This window comes from Corapipo altera, unplaced genomic scaffold (assembly GCF_003945725.1).
Source record: "Corapipo altera isolate COAL_440 unplaced genomic scaffold, ASM394572v1 62, whole genome shotgun sequence".
NCBI lineage: Eukaryota > Metazoa > Chordata > Aves > Passeriformes > Pipridae > Corapipo > Corapipo altera.
In genome coordinates, this window is record NW_020884894.1 from 7,525,341 (window position 1) to 7,539,970 (window position 14,630).

Here is a 14,630-nt window from a genome sequence, read left to right on the forward strand (position 1 = left end):
AGCCAGGATCAGCAGGGCTTTGGTCTCCTGGGAGCTGCAATCAAGTGGCATATATGACAGTAGCTTTGGCTGAACCCAGCACAGACAAGCCAGAGGTTTAAAGAACACACAATCAGTTCCACAATACCATTTTTGCTTATGCTGTGACTAACATCATCAGATCAGGAAATCCCCTGAGCTGCAAATAGTTGGAAGCTGGAAAAGCACTCAGGGGAAAGATCACGAGAATGGCTTGTTCCTGCTCTTCCTCAAGAGGGTGTTTATGGCCACTGTTGCTGTTGGTCTCTGAGACACAAGTGGAAATGGATTCCTAAAAGATGTTAAAAGAAAGCCTGAGAAGGTGAGGGGACAGAGCAAAAGGAAGTGAGGGGGGGGGCTGTTGGTGTAGTGGTACCTGTAGAGCAGTGGTGATGGGGGCAGAGGTTGTCATCTCAAGCAGGAAGGCAGGACCAGCCCTTGCAGGTCACAGTCCCTCCCCATGGAAGAGCAGGAGGTGGGTAATCTGACCATTCTCACTCTGCTGGTGATCATCATTTTTCTCTTTCCATCCTTTTTAATCAGGGAAAAGAGTCCTTTTGCCCCATCCCATCCATGCAGGTAGTGCAGGCAGCACAGGGAGGGAACTAAGGCTGTGCACAGCTGCAGGGCAGGGGCTGTGCAGTCCCAAGGGAAAGCCACATTCCTGTCAGGATGCTCTTATTCCAAGCAATGCAGGTGAGATGGATGGAGCCAGTTCAGCTGTTCTGGTGTGTACTGAACACACCTTAATAAAGAAAAAAAAAACAAACCCAAATAAATAAGAATTATTCTGTAGTATTAGATATATTCTATAGAAATTGAGATATTTTCTAAGATATTTTTCCTCATTTAGAGAATAAAAGAACCTTTTTTTTCTGAGAGTAGCTTAAATCTGGTGAAGCCAAACATGTTTTCTGAGAGATTCCTCACTATTATCATTGTCTGGTTCCAAAAAATTACCAGCCTGAGTTGTGCCTGACACCCAGCCTGCTCAAGAGAGATGGGAAGCTTTTGTGCCAAGGCAAAGGAGTAATTGTTTTTTTAAGCCTTTTTCATCTTTTTTTTTCCCTCCTAATTTCTTCCCTTTAAGTAAAGACGGATTGAAATAAAACTTCAGACCAGAATGTACAAACTAAAATACCGCTGTATTTTTGGAAAGGAGATTTTGGGAACGCTGACTCAGCTCCTAGAATCAGCTCTTCCCTGATTGCCCTCACTTTGAGAACAAAATTTAAGTGAGATACAAGGAAATGAAGGGTGCAGAAGAGTTTGCTTGCCAGTGGGTAGGAGGTGCATCTGAGAGAAAAAAGGTGGTTCAATGGAAGCAATTATTAATAATAATTATTAGTAATTAACTCTTTCAGTCTACTGAGCCCTGAAAGACAGAGATATAAAAGAATAGCAATCAAATGTTATTAAACATGCCAAGTGTCTTAACAGGTAATCATATACAATCAAGCTTCAATAATAAGAAATAAAATTTAGTAATGATTAGATCCGAGTCAAAACAGTCAAAACAGATGCAAAGGGAGCTACTTAACTCAGCAGAAAAAAATCCTCAGGATATCTACTTATTTCAAGATCTAATAGAGTTTACCAAATAAGTAAGTTGACTATAAAGTGATAAAAGCTGGTCTCTGAAGCAATCAGATTGTGTGTTCTTTGGGAAATGCCATTATATATCTATCTAACACCATTTCAAAGCACGTAGTTATAATATTGCCAGGGTGCCATCAGCCTGAAAGTAGGAAACAATAGTTTCTGAAGAACTTCCTGAAAAACAGCTTTTAAGCCTGGAAGGCTGAGAAGAGACAGGTTTAATCATAAATCAAGCTAAGAAGGAATAAAATAATGAAACAGAATTGCAACGCAGACAAAATGCTGTTTCAACTTTTAAGAACAGTTGCAAAGGATAACTGAAGACAACATTTCAGCTTTATAGTTCATTCGAAAGATGGCAGCACATAAATTAGGAGCCCTATTCTGCAATAAGAGGATATTGGATCACTAATAATGCAGAAAAAGAAAACATTAATAGTTTTTCATGCTTAATAAACAGGAGTGAATAGAGAGGTGTTTGTTGATCAGTAATTTTCAGGTGACTTCAGGTAGGAGTTGCCTTTGCACAGGTGTGCAGCCAGTCAGCACAGGAGTTGATCCAGGTCTTTTGTAGCTTTAAGCTGAAGGGGAAGAGAGAAAGGCATTAGTGAAAATGGAAATGAGCCCTGGCTTCTTAGAGCCTCTTTTTCCAACTGGGTAAGAAAATAAAGCATAATTTCTCCCTAGAAGCTCTGCCTCACTGTGAACTCCTTTGCACAGTGTCATTACTTGGATGATGATCCAAAAACAGAAACAGAAAATGTCTGATATTGTACTCTTTGAAGCAAAGCCTTCAGTTCTGATATTACTGGTATATATGAACTGATTTAAAATACCAGGGCTTGGGGGGACAATTTTCCAGCAGAGCATTGGAGTAACCTCCCACCTCCGTGTGAGCTGATGTGACACCATCCAGAACCACCATCTCCTGCTGCCACCCCAAACCTGCAGCAGAAAGCAAAAGGGCTTTGCACTGCCTGCTGCTGCTTTTATGCAAAACACTCGCAGACTGTAAACCTCATAACAAGAACAGACAAAACTGATTTGTACACTGAGGAAAAAGCCCTGGAGGTCCAACTGTGACTGCTGGTGACACTTGCCCTAACTGGAAACTGCTTTTCTATTGATTAATCGCAGAGAAGTAAGGAGGCAGAGTGCTAATACATCCTGAGGGCATTGATTAAAGGAATCGATGCTGTCACATATTTAGGCCAGATTTCGTTTCTTGGCACACCTTTTGTGTGGTTACACAAAAGCCTGGTGAGCCACTGCTCCTCCAAACACCCACTGCTGAACAACAAATTCCACCCAAGTTTGTGTGGTTTCATGGGTTTTAGTAGCAGTGACTTCAGTCAAGTTTAGCTCCTCGCTCTTCCAGTTTGTAGGGAATTTATCCCAAACCTTTTCTTCCACACCAAGAAACACATTAACCTTAGTCAGCAAGTAAGACACTGGTAGAGACGACAGGTTGTCTTGTTCCTTACTTTTTGCTGCGAAACAAGCAGCATGAAAACACATTTAGGCTGATACATTTTTCAGGCCTTTTACAATATGTACGCAGCTGCTTCAGCTGACAGAACTATCCAAGTGTTATAAAGCATCTAAACATCACATCTTTATCTCCATCCTGGGCTAGCAGGCAAAAATGGTTTTATTCCCCACCAGAGAACTGGAGAAGGTGCTATTTGTCTTCAGTTACGACTTCTGCAGATGTTTTTTTCTTACTTTCTGAATTTGCTTGGGGCAATTCATAACTTTGGCACAAATGGTCAATTCGTAGCGTTGACCATTACTTGTGTGAGTAATGCAGACAACCAGTTTTCACAGAATATTTTGTTTCCTTTTACACAAAAACTAAAAGGGTTCATGGATTTCATATTTATAAGCATAATTCTTCGTCAGGGATGTTCAGGCAAGAGACAAGGTTTACTAGAGGTTTTGGTAAGAGCTGCCCCACAGCCGATGCTTTGCATTTCTGGAGGAGATTCCCTCGATAGCCAGATGAACTGAACCAGACAGAAAATGTACAATAGCACCATCTGGTGACTCCCAATAATCTTGCTGTTGCCCCCAATTCCCAAAGACAGGATCCACTACAAAAACTAAAAAAAAAAAAAAAAAAAAAAAAGTACATATTTGTAAAAAGGGGCAGGATTCAGTAAGAAATCATTTTAGCTAAAAAGCCAGTCACCTCCACATGTGTGCAATTTTCATATTCAGTGAAGTGGTAACAGCAAAGGAGATGGATCTTAAAGGATTTGGGGAATCTTTGGTTAAATACTGTGTGATTTTCCATCCCTATTCTAGCAAATTCCAGCATTTAACAAAGTATTCAGAAAACAACCCTAACCACAGGAAAAATACACTTGGCTAGTATTTAATAACCAAGCATTCTGCACCTGTGCAACTCAAATGAATTGGATCATCTTTATGCTTTCGTTGTAATTTGTTTGGATTGAAGATTTTATCCTGTCAATGAATCTGCAGCTTCTGGTGGAAAGGGAAAATCTGGGAACAGTGTTCTGAGGGGTCCCTGGCACACAGTGATGCAACCATAAATACTGGTGAAATAATAGAACTATTTCCTTCTGAGCATCACCAGGAAAGACATCCTGAAAGGATTTAATAGAATTTCCAAATTCTTTAGCTTCATTTATTTCCTTGGTGGCCTAACCCAATCCATGAGCTGAATTTTGTAAACACCCAAACCCCAGTTTTCTGCTAGAAATGTGATTACAGAGAACATCTAGGCAACAAGCTGATGCTTGGGTAAGTCTATCTTCTGAAACAGAAAAGGTTGAAAGCTTTCTGTAGAGCACAGGAGACACATGAAAAAGTCAAGGAACTTCTTTACATGGTTGTGTGGTTGGTTATCACTTTAAAAAGAGTTGCAGGAGAAATATTGAAGAAAAAGGTTCAACTTGCTGTGACTGCAGCTGTGTTTATCTTTTTCTAAAAAAAAAACCTGGAATAGTTGAGCACAATAAAATTTTCTGCAGGGCTAAAGCCAAAGGAGAAGGCTTGGGAATTTAAGTAGCACTCCTGGGCCTGATGAGAAGTCACTGGAGAGTGAAGCCAATAATTACAGGGTCATTGTATGTCTCAGGGGTCTGAGTGATACCCTTAATGCATTTTTGTGCTGCACATGGATCCCAAAAGATTTCCATTACTCCATTTATGTCAGCTGGGACGTGTGTTTGGGTCTGTGCCATGAATTCTTCACTGACAACACCACATGATTTCACATTGGCTAGACCCAGTCTCTTCAGGTGCTTTTTTATATTGTCTTGTTGAAGGATGCACATGAAGGGACAATCTTGCTGCAGATTTTTCATTTAAGTTTGTCTCAAAACTGTAAAGAAACTATTCTGAGCTGTCTGCTGTGGTTAAGAATAAATTATTGTCCTTTTGATTTATTATATATGTACCTAGTATTACAATGACCTGCAGCCTGCTGGAGCTCAGACTTTTACTATAACATAACATGTACCACTTTTCTTTATTCATGAGCAGCGAACAATCTTCTCTTTTACTATATGTGCATGTATATTTTTTTGGTGAGAATATAAATTGTAATGTCCAGAGGATGGGGTAGAAAACTATAGACTGAATGCCAAACATCTTTCCAAATCAAAATAAAGAACTAATAATCCTTGTTGTGCCTGTCAGCTGTAGCTGAGTTAATGCTATGATGATAAAAATAAACAAGCTGTTTCACAAATTGGCTGCAGCACACTATGGAACTTATAATGCTCCACTTGTGATTGGCCTTTCCTGCTGATTTTTCCGTTTCTTGGGCAGCAGAGTTTCTTCCATGTTGCTTGCCATGAGAAACAGGAATTGCAGAGATTGACCGTGGCTCGGTGCGCTCTGTTTGACTGATAGATGTGTCTGCGTGTGAAAGAAGCTTTGCACCTCATTACATCCTCCGAGGCTTTGAGCCATCCAAATCTTTTGGGCTGTGCCAGTTCCCTCTTTTGCTGGGAAAGGCAGACAGAAAACGCTTATGCAGATGGAGAAGGGTTTCTTTAAGGTGTCACAACTTTGTTTTTGTTCTGTAATGTCATCCTCTGGTGAGCGCTTGACTTCTTGTCTGGGATCCGTGAAGCATCATTCTGAGCACAGAGAGCCATTTCGGGATGATTTATTGCATCAAAACTATTGGCACAAACAGAGGAATATATCCTGGTTACCATTTTCCTTCTAGTCCCATGTGTGCTGCTATCCCCCATGTTGCTTTGCTAAATACACAGGGGAATAAGTACGTAGGTGTAAATATGTATTATTTATTTGTCAGGCTGAGAGTGAGGTCTGACACACAGATGATTGCAGTATTTCCCACGTCTTACTGTAGGAAATGTGTGCAATGAGAGAATGAGAATTATTTAGTTCTCTTTAACAAATTGTAAGATTTTAGGAGAAAATACAGCAACTATTTGTGAATACAAAGCACCAACCCCTCATATTGCCTTCCTCTCCCAAGGCATATTCACAGTGGCATGTTAGCACCTGGAGTTTTGAGATGCTGGAATAGAGATTCTCAGCCAGCACGTTACTGCTCCTCACATTCAGAGTCCAAGACAGGCCTGGCAGTGCTGCAGTTGTTACCTCTGCTGCCATTTTTATCTTTTTCTTTTTTTTTTTCTTCTAGAAACTTTCTGAAAATCCCCTCCTGACTCAGCTGGCATCTTTAGATACTTAAATATTTAAACAGACCCTGGATGCCATTCCCAAGAGAGTTTTGTTCCCTCCACTTGTGAACCTCTTTGTGTTTTCTGTCATTTTTAAGTAGCATATTGATGTCCTTGGAAATCCTAACCGAGCTTGTGATTGGAGGGAGAAGCAACCTCACAGGTTTTAGTGCTTTGAACATCAGGAGAGAAAGCTGTGCTTGCTCAGAGGCTCATGTGGAGCACTTTAATAAGCTTCTGCATGGACATGTAGCTGCTCTGCTGCACGAGCTGTGCAGTGCCCTCCAATGTGCACAGGCATGACAGTGCCCTGTTCTGCTGATTCATGGAAGGTGCTAACATCTCCAGTTAAAAACGGGGCCCTCAATTAATACATGTTCCAGCTTATTTTAGTTTTACAGTCTTCCAATTATTGGAAATAATTTTCGCTAGGTATTTTTTAAAGAGAATTTTAAATGTCGGGGGGGTAAAAAGCGAAGCAGCAGAAATCCACTTATTTTCAGTATAGTTTTCTTGTCATATCCTAAATCCTTAAAAATGAGGGGTTCTCTGTGGCCAGAGATAGAAACCTATCACACACTGAGCTTCTCAGGCTTATAAGCCATTCACTGAAAGTCAAAAGTTTATTGAAGGGAAGATGCAATTTAAACTTGTTTCCTCTGAAGTATTATTAGCATTTGACAGACACTGATAGATGCTACTAAAAGATCTTTGAAAGGCAAAGGAATAATTCAGCCAACAGTTCCACTGATTTTGCTTTCTGATATATCCTCTCATAAAAATATTACGCTTTTGATGGATTTTTTTTTCCAGAGTAGAGTGCTGTATTTGAAAAACAGCAACAAAATATTTCCTGCAGTATTTTCTCATTGATGAAGAGCTCGCAAGAAGGAAAAGGTCACTACACTGGGATGCAATGAAATAATTAATATGAAATAATTAATACCTAAGACTGATTAGAGCAGAAACAATGGATGGGCTCTGCCTGAAATACTCAGTGCAGTGCCATGGGTTACTTTCCTCACACAAACAGGAAAACGTGGGAGTTGATTTTTGAGGAAATCCCTAGCTGGTTCTAAATTGTTTCTTATGAAAAGCTATTAAGTAAAAAAAATTGAATCTCTCTTTTTCCTTTGTGTAGCATCATTTTCTAACTCTCAGTTCCGCTGATGACTTTGGGCAGCTAAAGTTTTCTCTGAGACTGTTCTGAAACTCCTTTTGCATGAGCATTTCCCTCGACTTCAGTCCCTGTGCTCTTCCTCTTGAATTATTTAGCAGCACAGATAACTTATTGGCATGAATCTGTCACCCTTGTCAAGAGTTTATCTACCTCTTTTCTCTGATAATCCCCCATGACTAGCTAATCTTTCCTTTTGACCCACATTCCACGAACCTTTGAACCCTTATTTTTTTTGGTTGTTGCTACAGTTCTGCCAATTCAATCTCTGCTGAGCGTCTTATATTCCAAGGACCAAAACTGCTCATAAAATGTTAATGGTGTCTATCTTATTTCCCTATAATGCTAAAATAACTGTAATGTTCTGTGGGCTTGTCTACCCCGAGAAACCGGTGCACAGCAAAGCCAGGGTTGAATTTATAGCTCCTCACTCCCCATACAGACATTTTAAGGGCACACTGAGTAGCAGATGACTTCTTACACTATTAAACCTGGAGTAAGCCACCGTGAACTTAAATGTTCATGGGGCTTTAGCAAGTAGCAACTAGGGCAGAGAAAAATCTGTAACAGCTCTCTACCTCCTGTAGCAGAGAAGTCCTATATCCTTAAGCAGCTTCTTCCCTGTCTCTAAGAAGGATTTTCTGGTGGTTATAGTAGCATGGAAGAGAGTTGTGTTCAGGTACCCCGTGCATCTCCTGTTGGGTAGACGTCAAATAATATGAAATGCTTGAAAATTTTCTTTCAAAGCAGTGTTTCTTTACCTTGGAAGCTTGGTTTGCAGAGAACTAATGTGCATATTAATGAATTTGTTCTTCTGCTTGCTTTGAAAATGCTTTTCTTGGGAGGGCAGTAAAGGAAAAGACATGCAGGAATATTTTCATTGTTTGCTGTTGTTGCCCAAAACACTGAGGATTTTAGCTGCAGCTCAAAATTTCCCCTGAGAATTGTGACAAAATTTAAATATTTTTCATTTTCAGCTGTATTTTTAATTAAAAGGTCACATTTTCCAAACAGCTCAAGCTTTACCATCTCTCTGCTTCACTTCTCTGTCATTTGGGATTATAATTCTTTTCTATCTTTTTTTTCCCCCCATCTATTTAGATTATGAAATACCTCTTACTGTGTGTTGATCCAGTGCCGAGCAGAATGGGATCTTGAACTTGGCTGGTGTACAAAGTTGCTACTATAATGCAAATCAATATTAATAAATGAGCATCAGCCTACTTTCCTATTCACCTTTTACATTTCACATGTTTCAGTCAATATGCTCTTGAAATTATTGCTGGACTTTCTCTACTCTTATATATCTATATATCATCTAAAATCTTCTTTAAACCCCCACCATGATCGATGTCTCCTAAGAGTATGGCCTTATAATTATTTTCTGTCCCCTGCTGCATTACCTTATACTTCCCCAATGAAAAGTGTATCACACATTTGCTTGCACATAAGCCTAATTAATTTTGTCAAATTATTTTTAATTTGTTGGCTTTGTTCCATCACATTTGTTGCCCTTCTTCCCCGATGCTAATAAATTTATTCTCTTTTCAAAATACACCTGCTGCCAAGTTTACATATGTAATATGAAAAGTAGTCCCTAAATCATCCTTGATGGGACCAATCCCATTGCCTCAGTCACCCTTTCGAAACGTTGCCGATGACTTATTCCTTGTCCCTCAGCAGCCTTTCCTGGAGCCAAATGAACAGAGTTTTCCCCACTTACCGGGTGTGCTGACTTTGTAGATTAACCTTTTGTGTGGTATGGCTTTTAAATTTGCATAATTTGTGTCATCTACTTCACCTCTGTCTGCTAATTTGGTGCCGCGCTCGGCAATGTCACACACGTCTCTCACAAGAATTGCTGTGTACTCTGAGTTCAGCTGCACGTCCCCCTGGCTGTCCTGTGGGACAGCCCTTAATTCCACCTGGAGACAGCAGAGGGTGAGAACATCACTGCACCTCCTAACCAGAGAAAGCAAAAAACAATAAAATCCCAACTAGGGATACCAAATATTTAGGGAAGGGTTTGCTTTCTTTTCAGGGAGGGAGGAAAAGGGAGAATTGACAGCGCTGTGATGAATTAAAGGAAAGAAAGCAAAGCTGACACGAACCTTGCTCCAAAGCTAAGCAGACTTTCAATAGAGTATTTTAAAGATAATTTGAGAGGAATTTCATCCTTGCACTGGATGCACATTTGTCAAGATGCCACAGTAGGTTGACCTTCCCACGCTGCTTAAGAGATCTGAACTAGAAGGGCCTGACACCTCGTGAGTGCATCAGATATCTCAGGTAGCCCTTGAGACTGACAGGCCTTTTTTGCGTCCATAAAATTAAGCTTAAGCATCTTTATTCTTTGGTGTTATCAGGTCTGGCCTTCTGAGCTTCTTCCAGCAGAAATACAGAGTTTTCACAGGGGAAAACTGGAACAAAGATAGGTGGTAATCTTTCTAAAAGAGAGAATCAATTAATAAACTCTCCTGGATTTGCTCCAGGTCCATCTTTGCAGTAGAGTCTTTGGAAGCACTGCCATCTGCGAGCAGTCAGGACTCCCTAGGCAGCACAAGATCATTCAGTGTGTGAATTATAGACTTCAGCCTTGAGAGTATAAATGATGGTCAGGAGCAAGAGGGCAGATAGAGAGTTGTAATCATTCCAACTTCAAAGTTAACTCAGCACTATATTGCTTCATTACAGGGCAGGAAATCAGCAAAGAGATCTGATTAATCCTTGGCGGAACTTCCTTGACATGCCCTGGTTGTTAAAACAGACTTTCTCTAGCACCTTCATGCTGTTTCAACAATAAACATTTGAACAGGTCCCACAGCACACAGACATCAGGAAAGCTGAATGATCTGTGCTATAGATCATGCTTGGAAAGAGATGAGTAAAGACGACAAAATGCCCCGACACACCAGGAAAATGAACTTACTTAATCAGTTCCTCAGCCTTTATGAATAAACTGATGCAGTGCTAGAATAACACAGAAGGCAACATTTTGTCTGAATTCAGTGATTGATAACTTTTTAATGGCAACCATTAAAATGCAACTAGGTAGGTGTAGTTGTGCCTGCCTGGAACAGGGGAAGCAGGGCAGGAGCTATTCTAGTAACAGTCTGAAAATCTGCAAAAGTTAATGTGACATAAACACCTGCACAGAAGTTTGCAAAATCTTCATGCGCAGTAAAGACAAATCACAAATGGCATAAATATTCTGATAGATGAGTAGACAAGGGGACAGGCCCGCCAATCACCCCTAGATAAGGACTGATGTTTGTATAGATACAGCTACAGAGCTGTATAGATATACTTAAGAATGCATTAAATGTACCATTTAGTTCCTAAAAATCTGGAAGAGTAGTCAACTACAAGGGGTAATTGTAGTCTCCTGACCTGTAGCCCCTGCAGTGAGTCACAGAAGCACAGAGCTGATTATTTCTCAGAAATGCTCTCTGGGGTTGTAAAATGTATTTTGCTTAATACAGCCATGGTGGAGCTTGGGGTCATGGGGAGAGTGAATAGTGGGCTTTGCAAAGAGGCTTAAAAAAGGAGAGGGTTCTCAGAGCTTCATCTCTGTCTTGGCACACAGATCTGTGTTTTCTCTCAGTGTATTCCAATCCTTGCTGTCAAACTGAAGCACATACCCAAGCACCCATGTGCACACACACACACACAAACCAGCTCACACTAAAACCCCCTTTAAACACTGGCTCTCCCTCTTCATAATCTCTCCCCTTTGTGAAAAGTCTCATTGGGATAATCTCATTATGGGGTATCTCCTTGACAGGTTAATCTTCTCAGTTACCTCCTGGAGATTTTGTCATCTTTTAATCTGGAATAAGATTGGATAACATCTGCAGATCAATATCTTCTTTGTAGTCATGTTCCAAAGGCTATGAGAGCTGTTCTCCCATGCAGTTCAAATACCTCATTAAAGATTTCTCACACTGTAAAACCCTTCCAGAGATATCATGTCTTCACTGGCTATACACTCAGTATAATGTTCCTTAATTCACTCAAGTGTTTTAATGTCTGTCACAGTGACTCTTCTTTCCTTAAAGTCAATATATTTCCTTAAAATAAACTTAACAGCTCCTACACATTTTTCAACAAGTAGTATATTAATTTGAACAAGCTTTAAGTGAATCATATCAGAACATTTCTTATGATGCACTGTCATATTCGCTGCACATTTCAACGTGATATGGTATCTTCTCATTTGTTAGCTTTATGTCTCTTGTGACAGTAAATGAAAATGATGTGCTGAACTCTGATTTTTCTCTTTTTGCCTTCACTTCTTAATATAATTACTTTTCATCATTTTATTGACTCTTTTTTTCCTCTAGTAGAACGATTCACATATATTAAGATCCTTGAGATTATGTTAAGAAAAAGATGTGAGGTTACCTGTTGAACATTCTTTGCTTCGTACATATTGTCAATCAACAAGATTTCTGGTGCATTAACAGAATTTTTCTCCCTTTCTAAACAGCATAAGTGAGTTACATAGGCCAAGAGGTTTACAGCCTTTTAGCATTGCCAGATGGTGGGTTTTGCATTAATCAATTCTATTCACCAAAAAGCAGTGGATACCTGAACTAGGCATTTCCATTGATGGAAAATATCTGGATGACAAAAAGAAAGAATAGATATATTATGAAGACAAATATTGAATAAACTATCCAAAGTTATATGAAGAAGTAAGGCTAGCACTGAATGAGTGTTTCACTCAGATAGGAAAAAGAGAAATAATGATTTTCCATTTCACCCTTTGGTAAGCTTCAGTGATTAAGACTCTGAAAATATACCTGGTCTCAATTTACACGGCGAGCTGTTTATTAGTTTGTCAGATCTCTCATAGGCAGAAGCTAATTTGCTCATAGGGTATGCTGTAATTATATCACTGAGTAGTTGTTTTAAGGGATCCAGTTTTAATATCTTCCTCTTTGATGTAGTCATTTAATTACAACACAGTGCAATTGATTAACTGCAAGTACAATATTTTTTTTTCTGAGAATTTACCTACAAGGTACAGTAGGATATTAGAAAGTGCAAAGGAAAGAGCTGCAGGATTTATGAGGTCAACAGAGCATGTGCAGAACACAGACCTGTTTTCTTTAGGTAGAAATACAGCGTGTGCTGTACAGGTGAGAGGATTCTGTGTAGAGTTCCCTCCTTCCATTTCCATTTAATACATTGGGGGGGTGGGATCTTCGATGTCTCTGTAGCCCCACTTGTCAGAGCTCTCTTAATGGCTCTGATCCACTACTCACTGAATTCTATGAGATTTCTACCAACTTCAGAAGCCTTTGGACTTGGCTGGTTTCAGGCTCGTCTTTCTCTCTGATCTGCAAGTTCCCTCAGCCCTCTGAGGGCAGGACAGACAGTGGCAATAATTGAATCAGCACGGGCTCCTCACCTCTGCTCACTGCTTGGGTTACAACAGCCTTGCCCAGACAGCTGCTGGGAATCAGAACCTGTCAGATGATGCCCAAATTGCCTTGTTACCTCTGTCTCCATAATTTTTCCCAGTAAACACAAAGGTTAGAGACAGGCTAATGGCCGGTGAGACAGTCGGTGTCAAGAGAAAGCTTGTTCAGTGAGGGTCTAAACAGCAGTTAACTAAGCACATGAGAGAAAACAGGATATAGACATTGCAACACTTACACAAAACCTGGCTTTTGGGGACCCTCAGGAATCCACACAGCCTTGTATTAGGACAGAGGCTGCCAGTAACAAGAGCATGTTATCCTGTGTGCAGCTCTGTATTAATGCTACAGTATTTCTTGTCATCTAAAGGCGGTGGTGGCTCCTGAAATGCACCCCAAGCCCTCCAGGGGCCTTGCCATAAGTCCAACCACACAAGACTCTTTGAGGAAGAGGATTGCAGTCAGAGTAACTCCAGATCACACTCATGGGGTGTGTTCAGAGGGAGATCCAGCTCTCTTTGTCCTCTCCTCCTCTACATCTCCAACAGCGCACCTTAGGAGAGAGGAAGAAGGATGGGGAGCAGCAGTCTTGACCTCTGCCAGAGTTCCTTTCAGATCTCAGTATCCTTTTGAGGATCTTGGCCTTCAAGCCTTACTTTTTCAAGCAATTCACTGCAATGATCAGTAAAACAATACAGGAATGTTCTTTAACTTGCCGTGAAAAGGTTGAGCTTTAAATCTAATGAAACTTAATTACAGCATTAACATTGTACAGATTCTGATTATAATTCAGAACATCATAGGGAGCATCTCAAGAATTAACTCTGTCCTAACTTAACCTGCTTTATGTGGTGGATTTTCTTTGTAGACAAGAGGGAAATATTCTAGTACTAGATTCATAGGGAAGATGCTGCTTTGATATACACCTGAACAGTGCACTCAGCAAGGTTCAAACAGCCTGACATTCAAACTTAATACTATAAGTGTGACCCTAAAAACATCTGCAGTTCTAAAGAGAGCCATTAACTTTTACAGTGTCAACCTGTTCACTCTTACAACAGTTTAATTAGTGTACAGCATAAGACATGAGAGTAAATATCATGTGGCCAGGCACAATAATCGTTGTTGGCTTCAAACAGATGAACTTTTTGATGAGCTGCAAAGCATTAAGAAAGCCACCTACACGTTGCCCACACATACCCATGGCAACAAATATACATCAACATCAAGCAGGAAAAAGCTGCAACCTATCAAAGTTTTAATATTCATCATCTGAGGCCAGTGTGATTGCATTTGCATGCCTTTGCTGCTTTTTTTTTTCCCCCCAAGGACAAAATGAGGGGGGAAAAATGTGTAGAAATGTAACAGAAAGTGCTTTGAAGCTTCTGAATGGTTTTGATCAAATGTCCAAAACGAATCAGCAGTTACTTAGTGCAAGTGTGTGCTTGTTATAGGACATTGCTTATGCCCTCTGAAAATAAATCAAGATGGACATTAATCAATATGTGAATGTGCACAGCAAAGCAACTGGTGGCACTGCAGCCCTGCCTTTTACCTTCTCAGATCTTGTCCACCCAATGTACAAGAATTGCCGTAAATTCAATGCAATTAAGACTCTTTTTCACTCTCTTGAAAGAAGAAGGTTTTTGGTATTGGTATATCTATTATTTTTCAGTGGTAAACCAAAAATAAAGGATTACTCTACACTGCTATAAAGCA